Source organism: Rhamphochromis sp. 'chilingali' (assembly GCF_963969265.1).
Source record: "Rhamphochromis sp. 'chilingali' genome assembly, chromosome: 2".
NCBI lineage: Eukaryota > Metazoa > Chordata > Actinopteri > Cichliformes > Cichlidae > Rhamphochromis > Rhamphochromis sp. 'chilingali'.
In genome coordinates, this window is record NC_137930.1 from 14248929 (window position 1) to 14276040 (window position 27112).

Here is a 27112-nt window from a genome sequence, read left to right on the forward strand (position 1 = left end):
AAAGTCTCAAATCCAAATGTGTTCTGTCTGCTTGGACTCACAAAGTGAATAATAGTAGCTAATGAAGCATTTAGAGCCACATGTTTCATTCTAGAGCTGGTGGAAAGTGAACAAAGAGCAAAAAGAAATATACACTCTTCTTACATCCATTCAGAGACAGAAACACAACACTGAACATGAAGCAGCTGTGTAGTGTTATAACGTGTCAGTGCTTCTTCTGTTGACCCCAAGTAGCCCAATAAACAAAATAAATGTGTAAAAATCTGCAAGCTTTTGGATTTGAAACCAAGTTTGGGAGTGCTTTATATATCCCAGCTGACTGTGACAGATTGAATGGTGTTTCTTCTATCTTGCGAGTCATGGCTAAATGTGGTCCCTGAAAGAGCTACTACTGCCTGGTGTACTTATAGAGAACTCTATTGTTTATCCACCCGAAGCATGTTCTGATTTTATACACTTGCATTAATAATGATAAAAAACAAACAAACAACTTATTAACATGACTGTGTATGCACTTGTGACCTGAATACTCAGGTGTGCCCAAGCCCCAGTTTGAGTCAGGAAGGAACTGATTTCATAGTAGAGAAACCAAATGCTTTATTTGGGCTCGTGTCAATGCGTGCTTCCCAGACATGCCACAGATATCTCATTGAGGCTTTATCTCCACATGTTTTCAATCTGAGCTCTGCCTGCACATGTTATGTCACTCCAACGTCCAGCCACCCTTAAGAGGCTGCCCCGAGTTCGCTTTTAAGAACTGCGGTGGAAAGAGATGGCATTAGGAGAGAAATATGGAAAGAGTTGGAGGCAATGGATGGACAGATGGAATATCTGGCTCTGATGAGAGCCTATGGAGTTTCCAGTTTGGGGGGGGGGACAGCTTACTGAGTGCTGAAATCAGATGCAGTTTGCTACACAAAAATCTCTAAAGCACTAAACAAACACCCAGACAAAAACAGAGCATCTTGCACATGATGGTAGCACATGGAAGAAAATGTTATCCCTGTTTTTATAACCTTCCTTAGTTATCCAAAAAAAGCACCTCGGGGTCATCAGTGCAGCCTAAAAGCAGCTCAGGGGTGACAAATGTATGTAGGGAGACTGCAGTGATGTACATTTGCTTCTGCGCAATCGGAGAAGCCTGAGCTGAGTTTGAATCCCACAGAGGGAGCCGCTATGACCATCTGCCACTTCAAGGCCACGGCTGCTTGAGGCCCATCAGCAGGCACATGGAGACAGATGTTCGACACGCACACACAGGGGACGAGGTCCACATCTACTGAAATAACATTCTGGGCAGGACTGTACGGTGTCAGCTGAAGAATACTGATTCTTTAGCTAAAAAAACAAGCAGGCATTAACTTTCTTAACAGGTCAGCAAATATCAAGCAGCATACTGACTGAGTTCGTCACAATCTGTTTTTTAAAATTAGGATCTTAGTACTACTTTATTCTATGCTATAGATACACTTTGATCACAATATTTGGGTATGTGTAGCCTGTGCCATCTCATTTCATGCTACGCAATGCCAAACATGATGTAAGTTTCCACTGACACTGGCTCATCGTCACTCACAACCTCAGCGTCTTATTCACACATTTGACAGCGATCCATTTATCTAATGCGACAGCTGAGGTCAGGAGACAGATAAATCTCCCCAGCGAGATCACACCGCTCGTTTTTATCCATTCAGCTCTCGTCAGCGGTGCTTTTACTTCCCCGCATCTTAGCGTGGGAGTGTTATCTCTGCAGCATATTTGCTATTTTATCAACTTTCTCGGGAGTACCGCTGGAGCAAAAACACACATGTGTGTTGGAGGTGAGGGAATCACAACACTGAGCTCGGGAGGAAGTAAGGCGGGAGTGTGGGAAAGAAACAAGGAGGGAAAAGGAATAATGGTGGTACGGTTTACAGAAGCCACAGCTAGTGGTCAGCAGGGGGCACACCTGTGAGAGGTGTGGCGCTATAACATGTCCCCCACAGAACAGAACAACAGTATTTTTTTTTTAACACGAAGAACATCATAAAATACCAACGGTTCACACATTCACATTTGGATCTAAACATGCACACCTCTGTTTGATCTCTGTGCATGCGGTCACCATTTCGCCCCAGAAACATCTGTTTATGTAATCTTGACAGATTGTGTGTCACTGCTGAGGTGGAGCAGGAGTGATTCTGGTAGACCTAAGTCTTCTGCAGGGGAATTACACTGTGATCCACATCCAGTTTAGGACAAAGTCATTCTTCAGCTGCGCCTCTGTGGAGGAAGCCAGAGGTCAACAATCTCTCATCTTCTCATATTGACCATATCACAAGCGGCGTACGGTTAGCCAGCGCCATGAGGGTTAAGAGGGTGAAGGAAAACAACGACCATCTGACATATCACAGCTTGGCGTCAAAGTGGGTGGCCAACCGGATCGCCACAGAAGAGGAGGGGTTAGAGATTATTCTCTCTGCCTGCCACAGAAGACAGGTTTTTTTTTCTTCTTGGCTCGGCTCTGACTCCAGATTGCTATATCTTAGCAGTTAAGAAGCTGAGAATAAGTGGCTGAGGAGTCTCCTATCCAACTACTAACCAGGCATGACCGTCCTTAGCTTCAAAAATCAGACAAGATGTGGCATCCTACGTTTTTTTTAACACAGTTTTCTACAGTGTTTCACTCAGTTTTGGAGTCAGTCACAAATGGCTATGAACTGTGGTTTTTGGCACTTCCACAACAGCACCACTTTTTCATCTCCAGGGTTTCCAGCTTAGCCATCTCATATGTTTTGTTGTGCTACTAGCATTACTCAGGAGTGCTACTGTAATCACATTCACTAAATCAGTAATGTAATGCGTTATTATACTAAATTCAATTCAAGTTATGTTGTTACTTGACAAAGCTTAATTATCTGTGCAGATAGACAGAAAGATAGAAAAAAAATCATTTAACAGAGTAATGAGAAAGTATTGTAATGAGTAATGTAACAAATTACTTTCTCTGTCAAGTAATGAGTAATGTCTAATACGTTTAGTACTTGTAATAGTCCTTTTTTGGCTTCAGCAGTGTTGCTATAACCTGAGGAGATGAACTGTAATACAGCTGAGAATCAGCTAGATTCAATTCAAAACTGTTACATAGCAAATCTGGAGGAAATATCCAGGATTGTAAGTTATCCTTTACTGATAGCTATATGGTAACCGACTCAGTCTTGTATTTCAGTGGGACCTTAAACAAACTTTTATAGTGCTGTATCTGCTTAAAACTTATACTTAATGTTAAAACTGTTAAGCTGTTGCATTTTTCACTGTGACTATTTAGATTTTGCAAGTTGATATTGAAATCAAAGCAAACTAATTACACTTTTTATGTTATGTTTTGGAAAATTGAAGGAAATGAAGAAAAACAGACACCTTAGATGTACTATTTGAAATTAATAAAGCATGATCTTGACTTAAGAGTTCTGGCCAGACTCCAGGGATTCAGTGTTGGTGCAGTAAAAAATGAAAATATTCCACTAAGAGAAAATACCACTTTAAGAAATTAGGGGCCACATTCTTCACACCTATTTCCTCTGGCTGCTGATGGACTTGAGAGCCCTGAGGAGTCACCAGCACTCCTGTTTCCTCACTGTTAAGAGAGCTGCAGCGTTTGGGCCCCTCAGGCCTAACACTGTCTCCATTGTGCTTAACCATTTCTAGCCCCACCTTAGCTCTGCAAACTGCCCTGGGGTCCAAAAACGCAGGGGGTCGTGGTGGGGGGAAAAGTCCTTCCACTTCAAATCCTATTTTCTCCCCCAGACTCAGGAAATCAGTCACTGTGCTAAGCTGGGTCGACGCCATTTGTCCCTCCTTCTAGAAAGGGCCAAAAGCATTGTTCTCACTGTGTTTTGTGCTCGGGATGAGTGCAGTTTAATCCTAACTTCCCTGTGGTGCTGACCTGCTACTCCCAGCTGAGTTTCCCACTATAGCTCAGAGTAACAAAAACTCCCCCTGCAAACGGAGACTGCTCTACCTGCTTTATCCGAACACCCCTGGGGGACACAGCCATGGCTGTTGAGGGCACTTAACCTGATACTCTGCTCAAAATCAAAAGTAAGCACTACCAAGGAATGCTGGCACCAGACTCGCTCTCACTTGAGTTTGGGATAATAAAAGTGTCAAGTGATATCATCCCCCACTTTCAGGCCCTTGGGAAAACACAGCATGTGTAGGAGGTGAGTAGATGAGGGACGGAGACAAATGAGGAGATGCTGAGAACAAAAAGAAGAGGTGGGAAATGAAGAAGCGTGTTGCTTTTGTCAGACTGGTTTTGGGGGAGGAAAGTGAGATGTGTAGGTGCTTTCACTTGCGGACAAAGAGATGAGTGTTGAAAAGTCATGCTTTTCTTATGAATACCAAGCAAAAACCCTGTTCTTGTCAGATTGTACCACTGTTGCATCCCGCAGACACAATAGATAAAAATCGGTCTAAATTGGAGCTGACGTGAGGATAAAAACCATCATGCTTCATACTGGAAGAATAACAACCTCAGACATCCTTCTTTAAAATGAAATTTAACTGAAAAAAACATGAGTGGAAATAAAAGCTTTCAGATTGAATTATGACTGAACACTTCAGATTCAGTTAAACTGGATGTGTTTAAAACAGAGCGTGAAGACAAATGAGGTTCAGTCAAAACAAGTATGAGATAACAGGAAGTGAGTGCTTGACACAAAGTCTCCCTATTTAAAGAGCAAAGTGACAAACACTTTTTTGTTTATTGTGTTAGTTGGGGCTTTCCACTTTGAAATGACCTTCACAGGTGGTCTCCTGCACAATATCTCCGACTCCATTGTTTTCCTCCATATTGGAAAAACACGCTTCTCCATCCGGACACCCCCCAACTTCCTTACTTCATCCAGAAAGACATATATCAAACAGATTTTAAGAGTCAGCATGGCAGACAATGAAAAGACTGAGTGTAGCTGCTGAAGATGCTTTTCTGCCCTCAGTTAAATCAAAGTTCATGGTTCATAAATCTCTGGGGTCACAAGACGATTCGCGGTGAAGCAAAGAAGAAAAAAGAAAGTCATACACTGAATCACATTTGCTGAATATGCAGCTGGATTAACAGCCTTGCATTGGTGTCAGTTTGCGTAGGTCTCTGGCTGCACAGAGACGAGGATTCTACTGGTACCGGCGCAGCAGTTTCCACGTCCATGAGCACATGAGGATCTGACACAGATTTTGTTGTCAGTGTGGGAACATGCAGTTTCCGTGCAGATACCTATCTGCTCTGTTGCAGCACAGACACAACAGTACAAGTGCGCCAACTACCTATGCTACCTCAGAGCAGATTCAATGAGGGCCAGTAAAAAGCACAATATGAACAGTGATTCATATTGTTGTTCAAAGCAGACTTACTGTGAGCTACGACATTGTGAAGTGGTGGTGAGCACTCCAGTAGAAACCTTGTTTTATTTGCAGTGTCACAAAAAACCCTCCTCGACCAACAATCTAAACAAATTGGAACAGCGACATTTCTGATTGGTGGAGGTCGCTGTGTTACCATGGAAAGTCTTAAACCCACATATCAGGTTGCTTGTTGAGCAAGAAACTTCAGAAACTATAAAAGCATTGCTGACTTTTAACACCAGCAAAATGATCAGCTTAGGTGTTGCAATGAAACTTTTAAGCATCCATTAAAATTGGGATTTACAAGATTTACCTAACACTTGCCTGGAACAATAGGACCATGGGAACAGTTTGTTTCCACTAGAAACAGAAAGGTGCCAGGAACTGCAATAATATCATGACAAGAAAAGCAGGAAATCATGCTTCTGTTTGTTTTGTTTTGCTCCAGAGGAAAAGCTATATATTTACAGTTGACCAAAGAGCACAGATGAAATGAAAGGAAAAACGCACGTGACAACAAACGACAACACCGACCTCCTGTGCAGGACCCGGCAGTGGATGCAGAGGCAAAATCTCTTCGGTGAAATCCAGACGTAAGGCTCTTCTCTCAGATCGTCACAACCTGTAGAGAGCAAGAACGAAGCAGTGATGAGTCCAAATGACAAAAACACACCATCTCCAGAGGGCTATAGTTCAGTCATTGTTGGCTCCCCAACAATAATGAGCATCCTTTCCTCATTGCTCACTGGTATTTTCCATTTAAACCCGAGACTACGGAGCAACTGCACCTGGAGAAACTCTTAAACTGGTTCACATGTTCATAAAAAAAGAGAAGAGGTGCAGCCTCAGTTGGGGCTCAGTAGCAAAGTTGCATAATGTTTACAACCACAGTGCAAACTCTTAAGCTCTGTGTGCATCAAAGAAATTACAATATCTTCTGTCCAGATGTTAGGTTTGCAGTACAAACTCCAACTATTGAATCACTCCCTCAGTTCAGGAAAACTTAAAACCAACTTCAACCCAGTGTTTGACTACTCTGCTTGTATTCTTCGTGTTTCCAACCTTATCGTGCCGGCTTTATCATATTACTTCTATTCATATTCAAAAGTTGAAAAACCTGTATTTTTAGAACATTTTTACTTTAGCTACACGCAGTGTGTCTGTTCTGTCAGCTAGCTCAATCCAGAGTCCTTACAATGGTCACATTTGTGTTTATTGTTCCATCAATATTGACTCAAATGACCATATTTTATATATATAAGCTCTTTATGACAGGGATCATAAAGGGATGGACGTGGTCAGCACCAATAATCAGGTAGGCATGGTGTGGTGTTTAAACAATGCTTAGTTTGGACTGCAGGGCCCAAAGTGTGCCAAAAAAATATGGTGGTCCCAGCAGCAGCAGCCTGAGCTGTTGATACAAACCGTGATGGTTTTAAGTTGTTAGTGCCAAATTCTGATCCTATGATCTAAAAGTCACAGCAGAAACACACTCATGAGTAAAACAAGAACTAATAAAAAAATAATACTAAATCGTTACATTATCAGTCGATACAAGGAGCAAGAAAGTAATCACTTTGGAGCTAACAAAATAAATCTCAACAGCACCACTGACAGTGATTAATTAAACATGTTTCAGCTGTCAGCAGTACATTCAGCTTTCTCTACCCTCTTCATACTGACGGCAGACACACTCTACAGGCTGCAGATAACTGACTAATGGCAGTCTCTCTTCCCTTTTATTCAGTGATGTTGGGGCCTTTTAATGGTTACTGTCCAGAGATAGCACTCAGCTAAGTTAATGATCAGGTCAGTACTCTGACATAACAAGACTGCACAGAAACACCAACACAGGATAAGTGGACCAGATTAGGTGATGATAACAGGTCAGCAAACACAGAGACTGTCTCAAAAGGAAGCAGAAGTTTTGTTTGTTTGCTTGTTTGTGTGCAGATGGCAGAATGATAGATTGTGACGGTAAAGGACACCTTTTCTCTGCCAGCATTGGATTGACAATGCTCTTAATCCATGACTGATTCAAACAGTGGAGACAGAGACCACCTACATTTTCACAAATTCCAAGATGATTACATGCAGTTTCTTTGGGATCCACTGTCAGCAATTCAAATTCAATTCAAATTACTTATCCACAATCTCTATTTCATGATGTTTTAGCTTCCAAACTGACCGAGCAGCAAACTCCAAAGCTGAAAGGTGAGGGTTCCTGGGACACTAGGGACACTTTAAAAAAACATTTCTAACCTCCATGGACAGATTCACCCTTCATAACAATTCATAACAACTCTAAAGTGAGAGAATTGTTCTTATACAATTGTTCTTGTAGGGGCGTGTCCACTTTGATTGATAGGTATGCAACTAGGGCCAATAGGTTGCTGCTAGGCCCTCTTTCCACTAACTGGAGTTACTGAACTCGACAAGCTTGTCATGCTTGTGCAGTTGGTGCTGTTTCTTTAATTATGTACACTTCATCATGTCTTAAACTTTTATCTCAGTTACACCAGATTTTCCAGTAAAACCAGTAAAATAATCCAATACTATCCAATCACTTTACTTCCAGTACTCACCATAAGCCATCTCATTTCTTCTATACCTGAGAAAACATCATTTCCACTGGGATTGTTCTGTAGCCTGACCAATGGGGACAAAAAAGCACTGATGAAATATTTTGTAAAAATTCTACAAGAATTTGATAAGCTACAAGGTACACAAAAAATGATCTTTAATAAACTAATATGCCTCCGTTAGCCATTCAAAGCAACAGCTGTGGCTAAAAGAGAGATTGTGTTTGTGTTGAAATCTCTCAATCAAATAAGATCTAATCGACACTAGCATCGACTTTATGAACAGTGGGAAAACAAGCAGTATCCTGCCACAAAAACTTGGCGTAAGCTTGAAATAATACAAGACACACACAGCAGCTTCTCTGGGATCACTGGGACTTACACTAATAAACCACAGGCCAGTAGGCCTCTCAGTCAATGATATTCCCCCGAGCTAAGTTCAATTTTTCGCAGAGAGTCAAAACTGAAAGCGCACTTGCTATGACTTAATCTGATCCTTTGGCTGTGATTTTGGATGAATTTAGAATCAATATGTTGGCTGGAAAACAGGAAGAACAACTTTACAGAAAAGTGCCCTGAAATACATAATAACAGATAAGGAAAAGACTTCAGATTGATGTTCTGAGTTCAGTTTTGTCCTCTGGGGAAACTCAACAGTGTGAATTATTTTCCAAATTGCACAGCTGAGGGGATTTTCCCCAAGTGTTACAGACCAACTACTATTTTTACCTCTCTAAAGCATTGCCAAAAAAATGCCCCAACACACATTTAACCTAATACCTCTTAGTTTAGGTGAGCTAGATGTCGGTGTTTGGAGCTCAGCTGTTGAATCCTTCCAGACTAGATGGCAGGCTATTATGTGGGAACCATAGGCAATTTCACTGCAGCCAGGTCCGCCACAAAAGGGTCTTTCTTATAGCATTTAAGAGCTTTGGGAACAGGGGAGCTGAATGGAAGGGACAAAAGAGGTTTGCCATTTTCCAATGGAATAGATTTTTTTAGATGATTTTTTCTTTTTGCACAGACTCTGATGAGAAGATCAGCGCACCCATATTTGCAAAATCAGAAAAAAATCTGCTTGTTAGATTCTCTTAACATCTCGATTGAAAACAGTGAAAACTGTGCACTGCATGCTAAGCTAACATCCGGTTACCTATAGCTTCACATCAGGTATGGAACCACTTGTATTGGTCCTGTGTAATTATTACTTCAAATGTTTCTGTAGCTGCACATGCAGGACCCAAGTTGGATGCTGTTTGATGTAAATCATACGTTACTCTCCATCAAGGCTGTGACACACCAAGCACTGATACTGTATTTGGCAGTGAGGATCAAAATCAGAAGGATCTTTCATTACCATTTTCCATCTGTTTTATATTTATTTCTCCCATCCTCGTCTTTTCTTCACTCTCTGGGTCTGCGGGCAGTAATGAGAGGCATGTGAGGCTAAGCAGAGAGCATTCTCATTAAAAATAAGCAGCTCGGTAGCCCCATCCCTCAGGCTAACGCACACATACAACACAGGTGTCAGGAAACAGCCAGCACCCCGAACCCAATTCACTCTCTGAACAGTAATCACTGTAATGCACTGCAAACTGCAAAGCGATTATGAGCAATCGCTGAAGCACGTCAGTGAGTAAATATTTAAAGAGTGCTGAAGATCAGGCACTAGAGCAGATTTTTCTGGAACTCAAAGCTGCAACTCACCTTTGTGGTCTGAAAGGTCAACTTCAAAAGGCATGAACACTGGGAAATATTTGCCATTGTAAACCCAGCGGGAACATGTGTTTGCAGAGTTTACAGAAACACAATAGATATTGTCAGTGTACACTGGGTTATATAAGCCCTCTATCTTAAGTCCAGAGTTGAATGGGCATTACAGCTGCTCTCTGTTCATACAATACAAAACAGACTTGACCAACTATGACCTCATCATAGCAGACAGCAGCCAGTGTGTATGTGTGTGAGACTGGAACATTTTTATATGACTATCAAACTGCTGCTGCATCAGCACCACAGAAACCGCTCAGTGGCAGCACAGTGCATTCAGTATTGTGCTTATGGGACAAGCGCACTAATGTTATTCACTAGTGTCTGTGAAGGTTCTCAGTCATCCAGGTCATCGTAGTCTAAGGAGCTTGGAAAGAAAAGCGTCTGGACTTCTTTAAGTTGCCTGAAGACGTTTCACCTCTCATCCGAGAAGCTTCTTCAGCTCTAGGGTCAAATGGTGGAGAGTCCCAGATTTATTCACTAGTGCTAAAATCAAATACAAGTGGCAGCTGACAGTGAGACTTTATTTAGTTATGCAAAATGTATGAAATGTGCAAAAAAAAAAGTAACACACAAAAACACGAAGTAAGCCATTACGGTTGCGGAGAATAATGAGTGTTGCTTGTTCCTGCTCAGCTGTGTTACATTTACTGTAGCTGTAGCGCTGAAACAGAAGGGCTTTGAAAGCCTCACCAGGAGGTCTTCAAACAGGGACAAGAAAAAAACAAAAAAAAAACAACACAAAAACATTGGGTTGCTGGTTCCTGTGGAGCTTCCACATTGAGTGCACACTCGTTTCACTTCAATTCAGTTTTATATAGTGCAAAATCACAACAGTCACCTCAAGATGCTTTATGTTGTAGGGTAAAGACCCTGCAATAATACAGAGAAAACTGCAACAATTCGACAACCCCTCTATGATAAAGCACTTGGTGACAGTGGGAAGGAAAAACCCCTTTGAGAAACAGGCTAATGTACGGGCAACAACCTGCCGCGACTGCTTGGGGATGAGGGGATCAACTGATGGCAACAGAAAGACAGAAACAGAGACCATTAGGTGTGCCCTACACACCTCTGTGAACGTTGCGTACGAGATAACCTTGTCTGATTAATCTGGTCATTAAGTACCCGATTAATCACTTATTGTATGACAGAGATAGAAAAGCACTAACTCCACAATTGATTTGACCACATCTGTTAATCATATATTCAGTTAGTTATTAATAGCTAACTAATTAAGTTAGCATTTGCCCTGTTGAAAACAGAGCCGTGTCATGTGCACCCAGGCATTCACACTGAGGTAATCAGATAATTAGTCAGGCATGCTAACTGTAACTTTGTCCATGGTGTTTTTCTGAAACATTCAAAAACACAATTAAAAATCCGAACATTTACTCTCAGAATTCTTCACAATAATTATAAGGACACGGAAATTGATCCTTTTCAGTGACATCACGCTAGTATCTCCTTTAGCCCCCACTTCCTTTCGATGCAAGCATACACCCTTTCCATTCAACAAAAACCCTCAACACTGGAGCACAAGCTGAACTGCTATGAGAGCGCTCGGTGTGTAAAGTAAAAACACAAGGTGTGTTTTACTCCCTTAGGCACACACTGATTACACACACTGCACTAATGCAATGATTATCCATACTCGATCCAATTTCCTCATGTCCTTGTGTGTGTGTGTGTGCGCGCGCGTGTGCGTGGATGCATGTGTGTCCTGCTTGTAAACCACAGACCGCACAGAGCACACAGAGATGATGTCACCTTACAGTGATTAGTGTGTTAGAGCAACGTGGAACATAACAGATGGTTACAGCTGCAGCAGTTTCATAAAAACAAGAGAAATTGAATCAAAGAGAAAGAAGAGATTTCAAAATGCTTTGTGTGTGTGTGTGTGTCGCCTTTGTTCAAATCCGATGAAGTCATCGACCTCTCCCTAATAACAGAAGACAGGTGTATTAAGTGCTCTCCTAATGTGGATAGGAGGGTAATTTCTCTGGATTGGATGAGAGCCAAGTCTCTCCCAGACATGATGACAGATATAATGGGCAAAAAAGTTTCACATGAGTTCTCACACACACACACACACACACACACACACACACACACACACACACACACACACACACACACACACACACACACACACACCCCTCCTGCCCTCATCTGTATATGCACTGCAGCCTGGCTAATGTTTGCCAGGTTCTGTTATCATGTCTGGAAAACCAAGCTCTTCTCTGTCTCCCTGGTGAATCCCTGAGCCTGAGGTGATAAAGATTCCCACTGAGCACCACAGGCCATCGACCACCAGGAATCTGATGGCTCTTCAGTGAGAAAAGCTTAACGGTTTCTTCAACATGCCTAATGATCCAGAGAAGAGGATAAGATCTGGTTAAGTGCATGTCTGCCCTTAAACTGTCAACAACAATCTGAAATTGCTGTTAAGGGGCCTTCATTTACATTTCAGGTGGCTTTTAAAAAGGTCAGATCACAGTTATTTATACTGTTATTTACCTCTAGTGGTAGGTAGTGCGATGAAAACAGTTCAGCTATGTGTCAATGCTGCACAAGTGCAATGTTACTCCTTGCTGGAATTGAGTAAAGTCAACCAATCATTGCCCTGGTGCTATATTGAGCCAAAACTGTGTTTATAGTAGTGTATGGATTCTGAAAATGGACCTCACTGTGTAAATCCACTGGTGCTAAGGTCAGGAAGTTGAATCTGCACGCTCAGTTTGCCAGTACACACAAGCAGTCTATTGATCAGTTCCCGCAGATTGTCACCTGAATGCTTTCTTACACCACATGAGCCCTGGGAAGCCCTAAATGTTCAAAAGTATACAAGCTGTTTTTAAACTCATCTTGGTGTGGACATGATCACCTCTCTATGGGCATTTTTTTAGCCAAGCTGTAGATGGACAGATGAATGGTCAGAGGTCAGAGGTAGGGCTGCTCGATTATGGCAAAAATGATAATCACGATTATTTTCACTGAAATTGAGATCTCGATTATTTGACGATATTTATTTAACCCTTTAAGACCTACTATAGAACCAAGTCCGCCAGAGCTTATATTATTTTTTTTACATGTTGTAGTGCCATTTGTGGGAGCATTTCAAGTTGCTATACAACTGTTATAGCCCATATTTTAATAATATGTATGCATTAAGTCCATAGTAACTACATTAATTGCAAAAAAAGTGCAATAAACTACAAAAAAATTGAAAATCGTTTTTTGTATTTTTTACATATATTACTTGGAGAAATTTAAGAGGTTTATCCCTCAAAGCTTTAAATACAAAAAAGTTGCAAAAAATAGTTTACAACAACAGGAAATTTATTTTGAGTGTCTTCATAGTTTTATTTTGGAGATACAGCAATTTTTATATACTGCAGGAAAAAAGAAAAAACAATCCTATGATGCAAATTTGCAAAGAAAACAGCATGTGCATCAAAATAAACTATTTCCAGCAGTGCAATTCGAGTTCTAAGCATCCCAGAAACGACACAGAAAAGTCAAACATGACCAGTATAGGTTTAAGGCCTACAAGTAAAAAACTACAATTTCCGCGAAAATGACATCACCTCCGGTTTCGGCCAGGAAATGGCGGACATGTGATAGTTCGCGCTGACCTCTGTTTCACTGTGGGAAGTGTTACGAACAGCTGATCGGATCGGCAAAGCGTGTTTCTGGAATATTATGTTTTTGTTCCTGCAAGCCTTTTTATGCAATTTTTGCAAAGCTTTATGTGAAAGGAAACCGTGACCGAGGACAAGCTGATGGCATAAGATGTAAGTACAACTCTTCTGGTTTCATATGCAAAACAAATTATTGCGCTAGCTTACTCGGTTCAGGTTCTACAGGGATTTAAAAAATAGTTACACAAAACGGAGCGTGCTGCTCTGACTGGCTTTAAAGGGTTAACAGTGACTTTAAAAAAATAATATAAAATAGTGTGCAACACCACTGAAGTTTTTTTTTTTTTTTAAACTCTCTTTTCAACCAACAGCAGTCACTCTCCAAATAACTTCTGCTTAGCTTTCCGAGCTTCCCTCGGGTCCTCTTAATCAGCGTCTCCAACCTTTTTTGCGCCAAGGACCGGTTTATGCCCGACAATATTTTCACGGACCGGCCTTTAAGGTGTCGCGGATAAATGAGGGAGGGGCTAATAATCGGCTCAGTCATTTTTAATGATCGTTGAAAGCCCAGATCGTAATCGTGATTAAAATTCGATTAATTGAGCAGCCCTAGTCAGAGGCAGCTTTTCAGAAAGCGATACCCCTCTGAGTAAGTGTTCTGTGGGACAACTAGTGGTTTCATCAGTGGGTATAACAAGAAAATTCCAGTTAATCTTACTATCTTTATGCTTACTCTTTGCACTCTTTTGTTTAATATCTTTGTTTTCTCTGATCCATGGTGCGCTCTGAAACATATGTCCTTTATGACTTGTCTGTGCTTCCAACTCCTATTATTAAAGTCTTCTGTTATCCACTTTGTCATGCCTTTGTTTACCCTCTCCACACAGAGAGCCAATACACAATCCCTGCCGTCTTAAGCTGGCAAATACCACTTAGCTGTGCAGGACCGCCCCAAATGACAAGAGCAAACAAAGAAATGCCTCATTCTCTGCATTCTTTTTGCTTTCTCCAAAGCAAATATGCACATTTCATAAAGGTGTTGGAATAAAAGCAAAGGTAAATTAAATAAAGTCAAATTTAACAAAGTCCTGCAACTGCATAAATGTTTACTTATGACTTAAGATTGAGAGAGAGATGACACCAACTTCAGCCAAAACTGTGTTGGTCTTGATTTAACTAGACATATTAAACAGAATCCATCTAATAATGAGGCTGCAACTTGGAAATCTGTCCTGTCTCCAAATCCGTTTAGCCTAGTCACGTCAGCTCATTATATATGCCGGAGGTTTGGTCTTTATTTATGTCCTTATTTAAGCTATAGCCTTGACAGTATTTTTCTTAAATAGATAAGCCCGATGAAAAGAAACAGTAATAATGTTTTGTTTTTTTTATTTAAAGAGCATATGTTTTTGCAATAACATTAAGAAGGGATTACACTTGGTTGCAAACATAAACAGCTGCAAACACCATGGACAAATAGTCCTTCCAGTTATGCTTCTCTAAAGTCCACTTAATCTGCCTGAAGGACATGTGCAGAGCTCAAGTAGTGCAGTTAAGCGTTTCTGCATCACAAAAATTCATACACATACAGTTGAACCAAGTGGGCCGTAGCATATTTGTATGCATGGAAGCAACAACTCTTTTAGATAGATGTGTAGTAACCAGTTTCAATGGGTTTATAAGACATTTATATGCTTAAATTATACACTTAAGAGATAATACATATTATATACAATCTTTTAAATATTTTTCCCCTGAGACATCGACTTGTTAGCCGTCCCAAAAGCAAAAAAAACCACTACAGCAAAATAATGACTGTTCAGTGTTCATCTGCTTCATAAACTATAATTAGTAACAGTTGCCATTTGAGCTTTTCACTTGTTGGGGACAAGACCCACTGTTTAAAAAAAAAAAAAATTACTCAGAAGTAACTTGCTGTAAACTGACATAAAGCTTGACTTGCATAGCAACAGTTCCAAAGGGGGCAAACAGCAATTTACTGTTAATACAGTCAGTAACATGAACAGGATTAGCTCAAACCAGTGACCTGCCTTACTTTTAGAATGACTCATCTCTATTCAAAGTAGGTGTGCCAAGGCAGAATGCAGCCAGAGGGTGTTACAGCCATTGGATTCGCTTTGCTCTGGACCAGCGTACAGTGGCGATAATGACCAGTGACAGCCTGCCAGTCCAAACCAAAGTAAGGTTTCCATAGTGCTGCTGGAACCTTGACTCAAACAGAGAAAATCAGATGTGTGGTTTTGAGAAAAATTGGCTCAGACCAGCTGGAGGATCCTTCAGCTGTTCTGGGATTTAGCAATGAATGTGAGTGAAAATGAAAGGATTCTTGAGCAGACTAGTATAAAAGAAAAAGCAGGGGAATTTACTAGCAGTATTCCCCAATATTTATCAACATTAAACAAGTGAAAGAACTTCAGTAATGTGGATGAAAATTCCTCCCAAAACTGAAACAGACAGACAATAATTCGTTTTTCAGTTACAATGACTTTGTCGTCATTGCAGATCTTCTGTTATACTGTGTGAATTAGAAACACACACACACACACACGCAACACACAATGTAGACTAATCTTGTTCACACAAAACGTGTTCCATGTCCACAGCCAAGCTGAACACAAACCATCTTATCGCACATCGCACACAGACTGCCTATTGTGGGAGGTTATACCCTTTTATCATTAGCATACAGCTGTCAGACCAAGTCCCAGGGTGACTCCAGTTCCAGCCTAATCAATATTTAAGCATGTCTCATACAACATTTGCCAGTAAAGAGCAACGATGGATGGCATGGACGAAAACAGGAGACATAAACTGAAGTTAATGTTGAGTAGAAACAGTGCAGTTTAATGAGCCTGCAGTTGCTCAGGGACTAGATGAAGTGCTTCAGGCCAAGCAGCTGCAGAACCCTCCGCCTGTCTGCCGTCCATTCCCCTGAGACTGACCCACAGCTCGTTACAAAGGGACAAAACCCAGTGCAGATTCCTTCTCCTCATTTTACCCAACACCCCTCCGCCTCAACCCCCACCAACTCCTCCTTCCTCTACTAGTCATTTCTTTGGACAGGTCTTTATTTCCAGTGTAAGATGAGGGATTTCTTATTGTGACCCCACCATGCTGATTTCCCAGTAAACAGGAGAGCTGCTGGAAGCATAGGTACCCCCAGGAGAGACTCATCTCCAGGAACAATGTGGGGGCATGAAGGGCGGAGAGAGTCAGAGGAAAACAGAATTCACATTTATGTGAATCTTCTTGGGTGTGCTTAGGTTTTAGTGACAGAACGTGGATCATCAGAAGGCGAGCACCAGGCTTGATGCAGACATCCATGCGAGTGACAGTTTCTTATGACCATGCTAGTGAACTATAATGCACCAACTGTGCATGCCTCCTTTTAGGCGGCCTTCTCATGGACTTCAAAGAAGTATGAGAGGAAAAACCACCAGCCTTAGTGTTTGCACACCCCACTTAAGGAATCTGAGGAGGTAGGTGGGGTGGAGAGGGCACAGGTGACTTTCAACCATGACACTGGAGTTTGACTCATAAAGAGGACCGTTTGTAAATGTCACTTTCCCTCGCTGTTTTCTTACTTTGGTCAGTTTTGGGAATGTCAGTTAGGAAAGTCATAGTTAGGTTTAAAAGCTCTGACAACATTAAAGACACATTAGGAAAGGTCAGTCTTGTAGACTACCACAGTGCCCTTCTGAAGTTGTGTTTACAAATCAGAAGACAGGACAAGGAACCACCGTTCATTAGTTGTTAAATAAGGGTTGTCTAAAAGTTATGCACACATGAAAACAGCATTAAAGATGGCTTCCAAGCATGAAAAGTAAAGCCAACAAGAAAGTGTCTTAAATATGCATTCCTTCCAGTGGCCACCAGGGCATAAACTTATTAGCTAACAACTTTAGCTTTACAAGCTAGCCTATGAGCACATTTTGCTCACAAAATCAGGTTTCACCGAGAAGGTGGCAGAGAAAAGCGGTCATCTCAAGGTTTCCAAACAGGACTTCACTTAAGCTACAGCCATCTTTTAGCCAAAAACACTGTTTTAGTCGTCAGTATCAGACCAGATTACAACATTAATGATGGTAGTTTAGGAAGTAGCTGGTACTGAAGTTCGTTAATCAATTAAAAAGTGAAAGCACTAAGATGGAGAACGGGGGAAAATATGTGATCATATGACAAAACATCTCAGTTGCTTTTGTGTCAGACTGTGAAAGACAGTTCTCCTAGCACTGATCAAGCAGCCTGTCTCCGAGGCCATGCTATGAAAAAAATCAACAAAAGTCAGACTCACGGCTGCTTTCAATTCAATACTCTTTTTAGAAGCTTGGAATGGAAACGGTATAACGTAATGTGACCCACTTTGGGTTTGTCAAGATTTTAAGACTGTCTTCCTCACATTACGTCAACTTTATAAGCAAATAAACAAACTTTAGGGTAACAAGAGGCATATTAAATAAAACCTGTGATGTTTGGTTTCATAGAGCGCTTCCTCCTGGATGCTCCTGTTGAAAGTTTTACTGGCCACACTTGCAGACACAAAAGAATACAATTGGTGGTGGTGAGGTGGGGAGACAAAAAAGGAATAAAAAAAGAGCACAGATTGTGGAAAAACAGATGTGTGAGCGAATGATCTAATGTACACGTGCAGCAGTTACAGTAGTCCGAGGAAGTGCCATGCAAATAAACCGGCCTCGTTATCTCGGCCATCTACACTGGAGGCCTCTGCTGGAACAAACTGTATTCCAGATGTTAATCCCAGCCTGCTGGAGTCATCTGGTTTAACCTTTGACACGGGAGCAGCCGTTCAATTAGTGGATTTCACACTCTGGTCATAGTGACACTATGGTCCTGGCTTTGGTTTCAAGCAAACACTGATAGAGCCCAGGTCTGATTTCTATCAGCAGACCACTCGGCAACATTTACTCTCACAGTATTTATTTAGGATCCAAATGCACAGGGAAGATGTAGATCAAAATCCTCTACTGAAAATAGCCCTCATTCCAGGAGAAATATACTGACCAATCCCATAAACTGCAGCCAGAATCCTGGATTAATGACAAAGGCACTACCATCAAAGCTCAGAGAGGCACGAAAGGCAGATGATGTGGTCTGCGTAAATGGCTTAGCAGTTAAAGCTCTTGTTTTATGTTTTCGTATCGTGCATTAAAAAGCATCGCCAACTGCATCATCTGCATCGGTGGGAGAAAGGAGGCAGGCAGTGTCTTTTTTTCCCCATGCTTTGAAAGTTTACCATTTAGTCTAGGAAAGGAGAGGGAAAAAAAGTAAGAACTGTTCCAAAGGAAAGAAAAAAAATTGGTAGAATTTTGCTTTTCTTGTGGCCTGAATGGGGGGAAAAGGAGAGTTCTGCCGGGTTGTAACGAATGAAGCTCGTGCTTTTCTTTCCTTTTTTTAATGGGCCAAACACAGAGCCCTGAGGGACCACGTGTGCTGGCACATAAACTCAAACCACTGGCAAGCCCTGACAGTGGACCTCAAGCAACCGCTGTCTTTAATGCTGCAGTCATTCATTCACTAAGCATCATTAAGTTACAGAATATAAACAAGACCTTCCCAGCTATAAAGTGACAACAATACTATGTATTAGAGCAAAAAACAACATTTTTGAAATCTATTGTGTGCAGAGAGCTCAAAAGCCAGTTGTCGCTGCTCTTTGTCCCTCTCAGGCTCTGGTTCAGAGGTTTCAACCGGTTCTCAGGTTTACTGCTGAAACACAAGCCAACGATCTGTGTAGCACTTTGTCAAGACCGCTGACAGACTTTCTCTTAGAGTTTCAATAGCGTAGCAACTTTAAACTTTCAATATGCCCACTGACACAGGAAATCCGGGCAGGGATCAGGTGTTTGGGGTTAATGACGCCTTTTGATGGCACGTTTTCATTGAAAAAATATTAATAAAAATCATGCTGTGTTGCTTTAGAGCTAGATCACACAAAGATGAATCAGTTATCAAAGATTCTCAAATGTGATTTGTTGCATATCGACCTCTTTGACAGTAAACTGACTTGTGACTATTGAGCAAACAAGACCTGTGTGACATTTCCCATCATCATCATCATCACCACCACATGACATTTTAAGGACCAAATGCGAGTTTTAAGGTTTCATGGTTCTTAACAACTTGCAAACAAGGTGTAACAAAACACCAAGAAAAGAAGGGATTTTTAATTTTTAAAACTGGAATTTGCATAAATGGGTACAACTACTGATGATCGTTTTATCTAACCTTAAAAAAATAAAATAAAATAAAAACCTCAAATTTACGCATTTTATTGTATCGCGTGCGTCATCCGCGGGTGAGACTTTTAATAAAAGAACTAAACCCAACAGACTGGTGTCACAGTGACATCATTTTGGGGTCCCAGTGCGCTTCATTACATGGCAAAGAAACCGACTACTCGGCTTTTCTGCCACGAGTTTCCCCGTCAGTGCTCCGAGAGAAATACAAAAACCAGCCAAAGTCCCGTGAAAGTCACTTACGTCTGGAAGAGATTCTCCACTTTCAGGCTTGTTTCAGAAAAGAATAACCACTCCATTGTTAAGGGAAGAACAGTACTGTTTAAAACATTCCCCCTTTGCGCACGTACTTACGTGTAAAAGCTGCAGTCGGCGCGGATCTGGAGCTGTGAAATCCTCACAGTGGGATGATCTCTTTTTGTGCCTTCTCTGAAGTTTGTGCAGGTTTTGCCTTGACTATCTGTTTCGATTCGAGTTTGATTTTCTCCCTCACAGACTATTCATCCTACTCCACGTTTTCACCGGAGAAGAATGAATGGCTCCCTGCGTCCGACCCTCTACCCAGACAGGACTGCTGTTAGGATGGATGGGAGTGACTGCTCCGCTAGAGCCCGCCCCAAACCCACCAGTTACTGCCTCTCTGCAACTCTCAGCGGACTCTTGAAAACCGATGATAATTTTTTAATTGTATTAAATGTAGTCTAATGTGTCACCAATATATTTCTGAATTTGGTGTATTTTCATTTTTTTTCACCAACTAATTGAAAAACTGGACAAAACACTGTATTAATTAATAAGTATTAATATCAGAAAAAATAGACTTTCTTCACTCAGGGGTCGTATATCAGCCTGTAAGCACCAGGCAAAACATTTCTGCCCAAAATGCTGATTTTAGCCAATTTAATTATATGTAAATTTTTCCATGTTTTCTTACATATGTACAATGTAAAATGTTACATTTAATGAAATTTGGTCAAATGAAATGTACGTGATTGGTATCCATTTAGTTTATACCGAGTACATTTTCCTAAAAGATAAAGTATTTGAATACATAAACCTTTGAGTTTTATATGTTTCAGTTGCATTTTAGTCAAAATTATTGCTTCATGTTTACTGAGAGTGAACAATCTTGTTTTTGAGTAAAGATATCTAACCATTATGATTTAAAGTAATTTAAAGCAGTCCTGATGTGTGTTTCCTTAATTTTCTGTTATAAATAGATTATTTCAGAGGTGGGTGCTAATATTAAACATTGCTGAAGTTTGAAATAATGAGGTCAGAGTATGTACCAGTAATCCCTGTGAGGCCAAACCTCAGGCAGCAAACTCTTAACTTTTCTAAATTTGGACCTTTATGATGTCACACAGAGGAGATATTTCTAATATGGTCATTTCTAATAAGGCCTACCCACCTGCTGTTCAAAGGGGCAACTGGGTGTGTGTGTGTGTTCCTGTCTAGCTCTCTTTGTGGGGACCGAAATCTGCATCCTACTATACTTGTGAGAACCAACAGTCACTTGTGAGGACACACTCGCCGGTCCTCACAAGTTTGAAGGCCTTTTTGAGGCTCAAAATGTGGTTTTAGTGTCAGGGTTACAATTCGGTTATGGTTAGGCATTCATTTTTAATGGTTAGGGTGAGGGGCTAGGGAAACCATTATTTCAGTGAAGGTGCTCACTAAGATAGCTGAACGGGCTTTGTGTGTGTGTGTGTGTGATTGTAATTAATCCCCCACTAATGTGCATGATAGTTTGTTAAATTCTAAGGATGATAATCTGTTTGGGATATTTTCTTTTAATTTGGATCTGTTATTCCATAAAGGTTTTTGCATCTAGTTACTTCCCTCAACTGTATATGAAAAACGTAGCTAATATGGGAATACCTTAAAGCTGCATTCTCTTGAATAACCAATAGGAGGAGACTCATGGAGTCTGAAAGGAGATTTACCCCTTTGTGTTACACCTATGCCTTAGTTATGTCATAACAGCTCATAATTATAACCTCAATATAAAGACTCACATATGTCAAAAAATTCCTGGAGGGAGATTTCGGAAACTATTGGAATGGACAGGAAGGAACGTATGAAAAGAAAAACTGATCACAACAAACAGTGGGGATCCAGGAGGGACAAAGTCCCAGGAATTTGTTTCTAGCACCGCAGAAAAAACAAAAAAACAAAAACAAAAAAAAAAAAACCCCGGATGTAACGGAAATCATGCACAAGCATGAATGCTGGCGATGGCATCGGCCACTACGTGCGTTACACTGTAGGCTCTACAAAGATTCACAGCAGTAGTCTAAGTCCACAGTTATACTTTCCGTGTTTGTGAGTCTGTAGGAATCAGCGACATAGTGTCCTCATCAGACAGTGAGCGTGGGTCCATGTGGACTTACCTGCCAATCTTTTTAAAACTGTGAGACTCGTCTGTGGAGATGTTACATTACAATGTACCAACTGTGCAACAGCTCCTGGCAGTGGACTTTTTAGAAGCATAGCAGCAATCGCTTCTTGGCTGTAATTTTTTCAAGCTGTCCATGCCTGTGTCCCCAACAGAGTTTAATCAAAGCTTTAGAGAAAACAAGCCTTCAGCTCACTGGATTTATGATGAAACACTTTCCAGATGAGTCTATGGTTCTAATTGCAAGTCTCATAACAACACCATCTTCATTGTGTAAATTATGGTCCCTATTAAAATCAAAAGGTGGAAAGCAGGGTATTTTTTTTAGAATGGGATTGCTTTGTATGTGACACAATAAATAGCCAATAACAAAGGACTCAACACCTATTAAGGATATAGCAGGTGGGTGATATTCTTTAGTCAAAAGTGAACAAGGGCATATTCAGTTACTGCAAGTTGCTCCTCCATGAGGATTTAATAAAAAAAATTAACAAACACCAAAGCTGACCTCCCATGACTTACTATGTAAGACAAATAGGACACTATTACAGCTACAGAGTTTATATGGTTTCTATCCATATTTTCTGAGTAACTCCATTGACCTTTACTTGTAACATAAAAGCAAAAGTCAAACAAATAAAAACTCAGTTAAGGTTAATAAATGTGAAATTTCTATGTTTCTAAAAGGTGAACTGTTTCCCAATTAAAATGTCCGTTTATTACACTCACTTTGTATCGACAAGTCATTCACACAGTGTTACTGTGGCTACCCGTCACATTCTCTCTAAATCTGAGGCTCAACCTTGACTGGGAGGCTAACAGCTGAGTCTTAGACACATCATCAATCAATACAGAAGGGTCACATACTGAAGGTCCAACAGTCTGAAGGCTACACAGCAGAGAGCCATACTTGCAATATTTTCAGACATGTGAATGGACCATCTCGCATCGCCAGTCTTATATTCTTTTCATTGTCAATAGAATTATATGTTGAGTTAGTGTAAGATTGCTCAGTCAGTTCATTTGAAGAACAATAGTTTCAAACAGTTTTGTATGTTTGTGTGCACTTTGCACAACAGTGAACAAGTGTGAATGCACTATTTTGAGAGTGTTGTGACTAGGAGGGGAGCAACTGCTGCCAGGACTTCAGTGCCCCACCTATTTGTGCTTCTTGGTCAGTCAAATGAAACTGGAATAAAATGGAAACACAAGGGAAGTCCCATGACTCGGTCATGGAGTTTCTGGCTAAACAACTGCAGTTATTGACAATGATAGCAGCCCTGATGTTATCCTTTCAGTTCTTGGGATCACTGCTACTCTGACTGACCTTTGGTTTGAAAGCCAGACTGAAAGTGCAAAAATTCACTGTAGAAATAGTTTAACTTATAATCTGTAAATTTAATTTATCTAGTTTGATCTACAAGGTTAGCTTCTCTAAGATCTGAGTGACTTTGTACCAGGAATCCAACTCTTCATCAATGAACGCACAAGTTTAGAACTTGAGATAAATAATGAATAATTACAGAAAGGATTTACATCGTAGAATGGTTCTGTTGTTAACACCATGTAGAGGAAAGGGTAGCCTAAAGTGCTAAACAGAGGCAAAACAAGTGAATTACAAGTTTGTGCAAAAATGCACCGCACTCAACGTGGTCTCCAGTCTGTTCAGTGCAAAATCTTGTATGAGAAGCAGCAATTAAGAAGTTACATTTAGAGGCTTTGTTTTTTCTATAAATAGCAGCCCACAAATTACTGTGTTCTTCCTTAGCATACACTGCGACAAGTGCTAATTCCAGAGAGGACATAGGGAAAAAGGTGGGAAAATGTACAAATGTTTCTGGCATATTTGCAAAATAAATACAAGGTAAACTAAGCTGTGTGACAATGCAGGAAGAAAGAAAAAAAAAAAAAAGTAAACTTAGTGAATGGCATTGATTTTGTAATGGCACATAGTGTATTGCTAAATCTTAAAGCCGAGAGCTGAGCTTAAGCTTTTAAAAACAGGATCATTCTCATAATCTGTGTTATAATTCATTATAAGCCCATATTTGAACTGTACCTGGGTATTTACTTTTATAACTACAAAGCTTGGACTTACAGAATATATTGTGCATGTTTTTTTTTTAAAGTAGATACATAGATCCAATCTGAACAACATCCAACAGAAAATAAACAATAATTAGCATATCACAAATTGCATGAAAGTTTCTGATAAAGTTTTGGCTCCTCTAGCAGTAAAGGCCACCATTTGAACCAATGAAATACTGCACAGTACTGCAAGTAATAAAGTTTATTTATGAAGTGCTTTCAAACAATTCAGAAAGTCCCGCACTGGTTTGCTTTTGTTCTGGTGCTTCGGCCGAGGTTGTGTTGGAGTCTTGTCAACCCAATCAGCCTCATCAGCAGCCAGTATGCAAGGACCACCTCCAGCACTCAGCTTCTCTGCCTGTCTCTGAGATTTATTGTGCAACTGCGTTCCTGCAAACTGATGTTGTAGCTTCCCGGTATTCCCTGTGTGGCTAAAGAGCAGTTCTCTTACCAGGACTACTTACCTGTCTCGAGCTGACCAGTTCCTTCTGAAATACTCACCTCAGCAACTCACCTGGCTGTTCACCCTCGTACGACCCCAGCAGTCCCCCTGTGAGTATCATCCTTGGCATTGCAAAATAACCAACCCCTGTTGTATTGAAAACAAAAAACCAAAAAAAACCAAAACCTTGGAACATCTCTTTGTAATCTCTCCTAAGACTTATCTGGAATAAGCACTCCCTTTTTTCCAGTCAAACCACTCCCAGTGACCTGATGCATCTCTCACAGATCGCGTCCTTTTAACCCTTGGTAAGTACCCCTTATGAGGTCCTAGAGCCAAAAATCGACCACGCCATAAAAAGTGCTATAAAAAGATTATACATTAATATTTTTTTCCACTTTAAATTAGCCAATCTTTTAGACCTACTTCTCCTTGAAATATTCATGTCAAGTTTTAATTACATTTCGCGGATTTTAACCCTCTATATCCCGGTTTTGTCACATGAGCGCACGGCCGTTTTTGGCGAAAAAAATGAAAAAATTAAATATTTTCCATAAAATACATTTGAAAGTTATATTTTATTGTACTTTTAATTAGGCCTTTGGATGGACTAAAGATTGGTACCAACATTCATTTCGATCGCCTTTTATTTATTTTTTTTCAGGACCAGAAAATGGTCTCCAGGCGGCAAATGCTCCTCCTCTAGGCCGAAATAAGTGCATCTTCCCGGGGTACGTCGCGACGATGACCGGGGCACGATCACCGGGGACTCCTTTTTCCAGCACACACGTACGATACCACGTGACAACAAATACGTCATTTCCTGTTGACTTAAAAAAAACAAAAAACAAAAAAACCACCCTCTAACGGTCCTAGGGACCAAAAAATGGTCCCGCCCGATCAGCGGGCGAAGCCGCTGCTGCACGCCGGAAATGAGGCTTCATTCCCGGCAGGTCTGTCTAAGCAGCCCGCTGTTTTCCAGCCCCGGGTCAAATGTGGAGCAAGGGCGCCACCCGGTGGACAAATAAAAAAAAATTACAATTCTAAGGCCTCTTCTTCAAAACAAAAACGAAACCTAAGCCATCACCCAGATGTTAACGGTATAAATCCTGCAGTGAAAAATAGCGTTTATAATGGGTTTCAATGGGGCGATTTATGGCTCTAGGACCTCATGTGGATGGCGGTTTGTAGCTTAGCCACTTTAAGCTAATCTAATAAACGGAGACGGCAATTCTAAAGAAAAAAGAAAAAAAAAAAGGGTTGGAAGGTTTGGCTATATTCTATTCAACACAGTGAAAATGGCCTAATATTAAAAAACGCTGTGGATGAAAAATGGCTGTAGGTCCTACAGAGGGTTAATGCGCAAGTTTTTCTTTGAATGTCAGTAAATTTCGTTGACCGAGGTAGGAAAAGATACAATAAAACCAGAACAATACAAAACCATCTTAAGCCACATAATAAAAGTAAACCGATAGCTTTAAAAAATAAAAATAAAAACAAGACTGTGGTCCCAAAAGTTCATTGGCAGGAAGCTAATGAGCAAATGTTAGCTTGTTAAAGCAATGTGTTAGCATTTAGCTGAGAGCGCCCCAGTGCTAATGCTAGGTAAAGCCCAACAGAGCTGTTAATGTGTATATAAATTACATTAAGTGTGATGTTTTTCAAAGTCCACTGTTTGCTGATGTAATGTGATCATTTTATTTATGTAAAGTTTTTAAAATTTCATCGATATCCCACACAAACACCTTTGCGACCCTCAACAACATACGGTACAAAATATCTACATAGCCGTTTTTAATTAGGTGCGATAAGCCGTTGGGTTTCCCCTCTTCGAGGCTCAAGGTTCAACACATTCCTGACTGCACTGGTCAGTATGATTTTAATCTGTTTTCACAGGCTGGCGGCACAGACAGACAATCTTGTTTGGAATTCTCGTCCCACTTGACTGTGAGACCTTCAGTCTCATCTTGTGAACATACCAGAAAGGAATCAAGGGTGGCAGCCTGCTTTTTTGTATGCATCCCACATGTGCTCACTGGAAAAACATCTGAGCCCAACACTGGGATATCATATCTTTACCCTGTCATATCTTTCAGGGGCATCTCTCTGGAGCCACACATAACTTTGTCATTGCAGCTGAAAAAACAACAACGTGGGGTGACATCAGAGTCAGCGAATCGCAGTGTTGATACAGCGGAGGCACATCAGAGCTGAAGACTGTGCTCGACACTCACGGTGTTGAGTCAAAGTGCAGAATTAAGTGCGAAAGACACACCAAAACCACTTTGAAAACTATGAGGAGGAGACGAGCTGTGACACCGCAGGGGCACCCTGATCATAATGACACGTAGGGGAAGACTGAGCAGCCTGTCAGGAGGGGCACTTCACCACAAACGGGGCATGAGAAGTGCAAAAGTGGTCTGCAGTCGAGCTGAGAAACTTACAGGCCCTGGTTTTACATGAATTGCAAACACTAGTAACGTCTAATTAAATAGACTATCCCATCATACTGAAACGCAGAGTTTTGA

The 27112-nt window shown here is 40.8% G+C and overlaps 1 protein-coding gene across 3 annotated transcripts in view; it reads right to left on the reverse strand.

Annotated features, from left to right (window-relative positions):
- lhfpl2a (LHFPL tetraspan subfamily member 2a) overlaps window positions 1-20231 on the reverse strand; it is a 38694-nt gene extending 18463 nt beyond the window's left edge. The window contains exons 1-3 of one of the 3 annotated variants that reach the window (XM_080868765.1): window positions 20011-20231; window positions 7968-8031; window positions 5917-6004 (exon numbers count right to left, since the gene is read on the reverse strand). The gene's annotated coding sequence lies outside the window, so the exon portion shown is untranslated. Of the gene's footprint in view, window positions 1-5892; window positions 6005-7967; window positions 8032-20010 lie in introns of all 3 variants that reach the window. The other 2 variants (XM_080868764.1, XM_080868766.1) reach the window with 2 other exon arrangements.
- Between the last annotated feature and the right edge of the window lie 6881 nt (window positions 20232-27112).